At 35.0% G+C, this 6,585-nt stretch overlaps 1 long non-coding RNA gene across 1 annotated transcript in view; it reads left to right on the forward strand.

The window, feature by feature from the left end:
- Positions 1–4,908, forward strand: part of LOC105457022 — a 10,387-nt gene extending 5,479 nt beyond the window's left edge. The window contains exon 2 of the long non-coding RNA XR_975324.1: positions 4,324–4,908. This is a non-coding gene — a long non-coding RNA (uncharacterized LOC105457022). The remainder of the gene's footprint in view (positions 1–4,323) is intronic.
- The last annotated feature ends 1,677 nt before the right edge of the window (positions 4,909–6,585 follow it).

Here is a 6,585-nt window from a genome sequence, read left to right on the forward strand (position 1 = left end):
AAAAGGGGACAAGATTGAAAAATTTTAGCGAAGAAGAAGACGACGACGACGACGACGACGACGACGACGACGACGACGACGACGACGACGTATCTGAATGACATAAAATCGGGCAAAAAAATGCATACACCTTATGCGCTTGTGCATCAAATGCACTTATGGACATCGCTATTACAGCATTGTGATTGGAAAAATATAGACTTTTTCACAAAATAGGCATTTACCGATAATATTCATATAATTAAAAGATATAATAATTTATTGCTATAGAAACGTAATCCGTCCGGTAAAGGATACACTGTAGCGTCTCTGTAAGTACAAAAATATTTCCTGACCGTTATGTAGCGAAAAAATATACTTGGCGGGAGACGCTACCGCGTCTCCTGATTTAATATAAAAGTTACTCAATATTTTAAAGAATATAATAATGTTTTTAAGATATCTATAAAATAATAATTGCTTAAAAAACGTAAAGTTTACCAGTAAAAGATGTAAGAATGAAATAATTGCTGATCAGGCAAACTGGCGGAAATGGCGACCACAAATAATACTGAGTAACTGCGAAATTATTGAATTGGCAATCAATCATTTCCCCAAACTGACAATGGAAATTATTAATGATGTATCATGTTAACATCAACTATAAACAGAATATTGATATTGATATTCGCAGAGTGACTAGTTTAATTTGCTGTTTAGTTTATTATAACGCCGATGTCCGATAACGCATAATTCAGATTATTTATCGACCACTTCCGACGCGTGTAACATAAAGACATTCCTATAACATAGGATATTATTTTTGTTACTCTATTGCTGCTAGATGAGAACGTGGATTTCAATATCCACTTTTTCTCTCTCTTTAAAAACTTATTGTAAAAACTTGCACATTGTTTTTAATTTTAATCTATTCATGAATTTATTATGGCTATCTCAATATTCTCGTTGAGAACAAAATCTTAAATTAATTAAGATGTTATTAAGAAATAAAAAATAACGAGGATATTCCGTACATATGGCCGACGCGACGACAAATAATTTTGTTTACCAAAATATACCTACATCCGCTTGGTCGATTTCATTAAATGAAATTTCGGAGCTTTGGCGGAGAAATGCGGTTCCGTGTCGTAACAGTGCGGCGACGGGACACTCTGAAAATCGATAGGAAATCGCTCGGTTGGCGGATCTTCCTGTGTAACGCTAATGCATTTAGGAAGCACGTGTGTGGACGTTCACTTGCCCACTCGACTAGTTAAGCTGATTAGTACCGCAACAATTAGCGCAGCTGCGCAGATTCGTAAGTCGTCGCGGAAGGAGCATTAACGAATGCACTGTAGCATTAACCGCGCTAAGCGAAACGGCGAATTATCGACAACAAAGCGGAAAACTCGACCTGCTGTCGGCTTGCGCCGCGGGCAAACAAACGGGGGAGACGGCCGTTAACTTTAAAGGCGGTCAACTCGTGCGGGGGAAGCGCGATGACAACTGCGTCGTGAAAGAGCCGCGCGAGAAATATTTACAATATATGTAAAATGCGGCACTTTCGCGCAATTAATGTCGAGACCGGTCTGATATTGAACGTGGATAATTTTTCGTCCCGCCCGCCCGCGTTCGATGTGTCATAATCGCTCGGCACGCTGTCGCGTGTCATTAATAACTGCTTAATCTATTACGTAATTTCATATTATCGATGCCGAATTACATAATGCAATTGCGCAATTAACTACTGACGGGAGGTAAAAGAGCGAAGAAAACACGAGGCAGAATCAGCTCCTCGTCGGCTGCAGCGGCGTTAAGCCGCTTAAATTTCGCCCATCGTTTAAGCTTCTTTGCTTCTTGTTGAGCAATGCGGCAAAAAGTACGAGTTTGACTTAATAATAGGAGCGATTGCAGACAGACAGGATATACATATAGATAGAATTATAGGATATATCTCGCGCGATATTCAGAGCGCGCCCGTTTAACGATCTTTAAGTTCCTGTTAAATGAGCAATATGCAAATAAGCATTTGCACCCCATCGGCGAGCCATCGGTAGAACCCCAATACGGATTATCAAGTGTACACGTAACCCCAATGCAGGGGTTTCTGCATCGCCACGTTTCTGCTCACGCTATCATTATTTCCACAAACAAACGGTTCCGTTTTACAGAATGCCGGGCAGAAGTTCCCTTTTGCACACAATTTTTTTTTGTAGTATTTTTATAATTACAGAAAGTTTTACATTTAGATAAAAGAAAAAGTGCGCAACTATTTCAGTCGCGCGTGCTGCTATGATATAACTATAGGTTTTTAATTACAAAAAACACCGCCCCCCGAAGAAGAAGCTGTGATCAATCAATGTCGCTGAGTGACTCGACAGTGAAAAGATGAACGTGCCGGTTTTCGTTCCTTATCAAATATTGATACACGTGCATACGTATACGCGGAGACGAATGCGGTGTATACTTACTTTAACTAGACAGCTCGCCAGTACAGCGTGAGATCGATCTTAAAGGAGCATCGCGCGTCTGTGCGCGACTGTCAGTTTCGATTTAGTATAGCGTCATGTCGCGCTCGCGTCAGCAATTTGGCGCGATTCCCCACACGTTGGGAATATGTGTGGAACATCCCGGATATTTATATCCTCGGTTATGCTATTTGCTGGCTGCTTATATGTAAACATAGTGTCGCGCGCGCGCGCGCCGCACATCCGTCGATTATGCGCTCGCAATTCGATTTCGGCAGCGGCGCGGGCAAATATGAGAAATGCCGAGATGCATCGCGTACTGAGATTAAATTAGTTTGTCCTTTTGCCGTGGTTATTTGTCGAAACGGACAGATTTATCTAATGGCGCGGATGGGTTACCTGCAGCCGTCGCCAAAATCGATCGATTGTCCGCGCAGCGCGACGCTCGCGATCGTTTGCTGCGATTAATTAATGATTGCCGATGTGACGTATACCGCCGATCCAAATTATCGGATCGATATTACGCGCGGGGGGGGGAGGGAACGGGAGTTCAGCGGAATGCTTTGTGTCGGCTATTCAGTTTGTCGCAGTTGTTTCATATTCATACACATTATTGCATTATTACTTCGTAAATTTTCGCTTTATAGATTAAAAGCTTTTAATATTAAACATCAAAGCGGTCGGCAGTTTCAATATTTTAATTTATACTTTTTAAATTGCTAATTATAAAGTGAATGCATAATTACGTGATCAATTAAAGAATATTGTCAGATAATTCAATTCTCTGTGATAAAATAGAGGGATATTATTTAGTATATAATTTATAATAATGTTTTAATGTGCTTTTAAGTATATTGAATAAAATTAGAATTTTATGCCTAAGTTTTATTACATTATGACAATATTTATACGGAGAGAATTTTATTTTAAAATTTATTCTGAAAATCATGTTAATCATAGAACAACATAGTATTTCGATGAATTTTATATGATTTTTACTATTTTTTTAAATATATACTACAAGAAATTTATTGTAGTGTACAGTACAAAAAACAGAGAAAATTACATAAAATTTGTTGAAAAATTATGTTGTCCCACAGTTAACATGATTTTTAGGATAAATTTTAAAAGGAAATTCTCTCCGTGTGATAATACAAGATTTTTATTAGAGATGAGCAAATTAAGCATGATTGAATCGGATCGAATCGAAATTTTTTAACATGTTTGAAATCGAATCGAATCAAATCAAATCTCTTTAATTCGAATACAAATCGAATCTGAATCAAATTTTCCCAGATTAACATTACACGTTAATTTAAACGAAATAAATATCAAAATTTATAATTTACATTATTTTACGCAATGATTTAAATAAACTGAAAATCTGTTTTCAATTTACATCTCATTACAAAAGATCGTGATCTTATGTGACATTTTGAACTAGAAAATATTAATAATATGTGTATAAACGAATAGTTAGAATGCTTTCGAATATTTTATTGATCTATACATGAATACATTACACATATCGAAAATACATTACATATATCTTATTTATTAGAATAATTGGTCCCGCGGGTGATGTAAATGAACTAAATAAAATAGGTGATCGATTCGAAATCGAACCATTGTTGATTCGAAATTCTCAAACTATTCGATTTCAAATCTTGCAGATTCAAAAACGAACTCGATTCGAATCTACTGTGATTCGATTCGATTCAAATTCGAACTATTTGCACACCTCTAATTTTTATATTTCATTTTATTTCCTGGCAATGATACTGAAATGTGAAATAGATTATATATAATGAGTACATCTTTATTCAGGAAAAGAATTTTTGTTTAACAATAAGAATGCCTTACCGGATTATTGCAGTGCCATGGCAAGAATTTGCGCGAAGCTTTGTCAAAAGCTTTGATCCGCATTCAGGTTTGCCGGAGCCGATTAATAGAGTCGGTTTGATCAACCGACAAGCCAATGTACGTGTCTAGCTGGATGCGGAAGGATTAAGGCGTTTGCTACGGAAACACTGGATCGGCAGCTTGGTGGTTAATTGAGAATCTCGAGATATTGACCGACGCGGGATCGATAGGCGAACGATATTCACGAAGACAAAGGGGCGGGCCGGACATATGCTGAAGTGGTCATTTGTCTGCGATTTACGTGAAGATTGACGGTAACCCCGCTCGTTACTCGCTTGATCCCCAAGTTTAACGCCACTATCGGAGCTTATTGCGTCACAAGGTAGAATTTCAGCGAGACTTACACTTCAATCTTCAGATGGATGCACAAAATCCTGAAACGTAAAGTTGAAAATGAGGGAGCAGCACTTTAAAGCACGGAAAACCTGTATTTTCCTCATTGAAATTTTAATTTTCATAAATTTTTCAAGGAATATATCCTCGATTGTCCTAAAAATGTAGAATTTTGAGAGTGAAAAATAAACCATTGAGAGAGAAACTGTGGGATCAAATATTTTATATGTAGATGTATGTACACGGAAAAAATTTTTTTTTAAATTTACTCTGCAAATCATGTTAATTGTGGGACAATATAGTATTTAGGCAAATTTTATTGTGCACTACAATAAATTTTCCAGTAGTAAAATACAGTAAAATTTATTGTAGTGTACAGAAAAATTTGCCTAAATATTATATTGTCCCACAATTACCTAACATGATTTGCAGAGTAAATTTAAAAAAAAATTCTCTCCGTGTAGGCTTAAAACTATTCCAGAAAAATTAATTTTTGGGACGCGTTGTTTTATTTTTTCTATTATATTACCTGCAGAACTCTGTTTCTGTTTACATTTAAAAAAATTTTTTAGCACTCTTTTCTTCGTACGAAGAAAAAAGGGCTTCACGGATACTTTGAAAAATGATTAAGCACAAATAGTCACAACTCACGAAATTTCGATTTCGTCGACCATCATCGAACATATTTTACGGAACAAAGAGACTAGATTTTACTTGGCACTAATTGTAAGTATAACAATGCGAACTTCCTCGTGGATCGTAATAAAAAAAATTAAAAAAAAAAGAAATTTACCGAATAAATCGTCAAACGCACAGCCAGTTCATGGAAGAGCCCATTTAAGTACTTAAGAGTGGCACAATGGCTGCGGACGAATGCAAACTTGACAAAAGGTGCATTACTTAGTTCTATTGAAGTCTTCTTTGTCTCCGTGAAACAAATAAGATTTTTCATTAGATCCTGATTCCTGCAGGATTCATTGTCGCATACGCTATCCTGAACGCAGAAATTAATTTCGTAGATAGGAAACCTACATATACCAAAAGTGTATTTTTTATATAAAATTAATTTATTATAAAAATTATTTTTTACATAAAAATGATATATCACAAATACGTCATATATATTACATATATTACAAATATATAATCTTATCAACTAGAACTTGTTGGATTTATTTAATTTTTTTAGACTATTTAAAATTTTAAATATATAAATGATTTTAAAATAATTTTAACAAAAACTTTATATAATTTTTTTCTCTCCTTTCATTTATGTATTATAACACAATTATATAACAACTATCTAACATTTTAAAGTATCTCAATTTTTCAAAATGTTCGAATATCAGGAAAAAGCGTTAAAGAGCCAAACGCAAGGTGAAATTTGTTTAACCAATTATAATTTTAACATTAACAAATTAAGAATAGATCGACAAAATACAATACAAAAAACAATATCAAAAAACCTCGACGTTTCGACCGTAAATATGTGGTCATCTTCAGAGAGGTAGGCGGTAACGCATTATATAAAAAACATAACTTACATCATTTTTTTTTTTATATAATGCGTTACCGCCTACCTCTCTGAAGATGATTACATATTTAGAGTCGAAACGTTGAGGTTTTTTGATATTGTTTTTTGTATTGTATTTTGTCGATCTATTCTTAATTTGTTGATGTTAAAATTGTAATCGGTTAAGCAAATTTCACCCTGCGTTTGGCTCTTTAACGCTTCTTCCTGATATTCGAATTGTTTATTCGTAAGAGCCTTATCTGGACTTTTTTAAGTTTTCAAAATGTATATTAAAATATCTATATTGAGTATAATATTTTAATTAAAAAACTATAAATATAAATTTGCCTGATAATATCCGATAAGAAT

The sequence above is a fragment of the Wasmannia auropunctata genome, unplaced genomic scaffold (genome assembly GCF_000956235.1).
Source record: "Wasmannia auropunctata unplaced genomic scaffold, wasmannia.A_1.0 LD335402.1, whole genome shotgun sequence".
NCBI classification, from domain to species: Eukaryota; Metazoa; Arthropoda; class Insecta; order Hymenoptera; family Formicidae; genus Wasmannia; species Wasmannia auropunctata.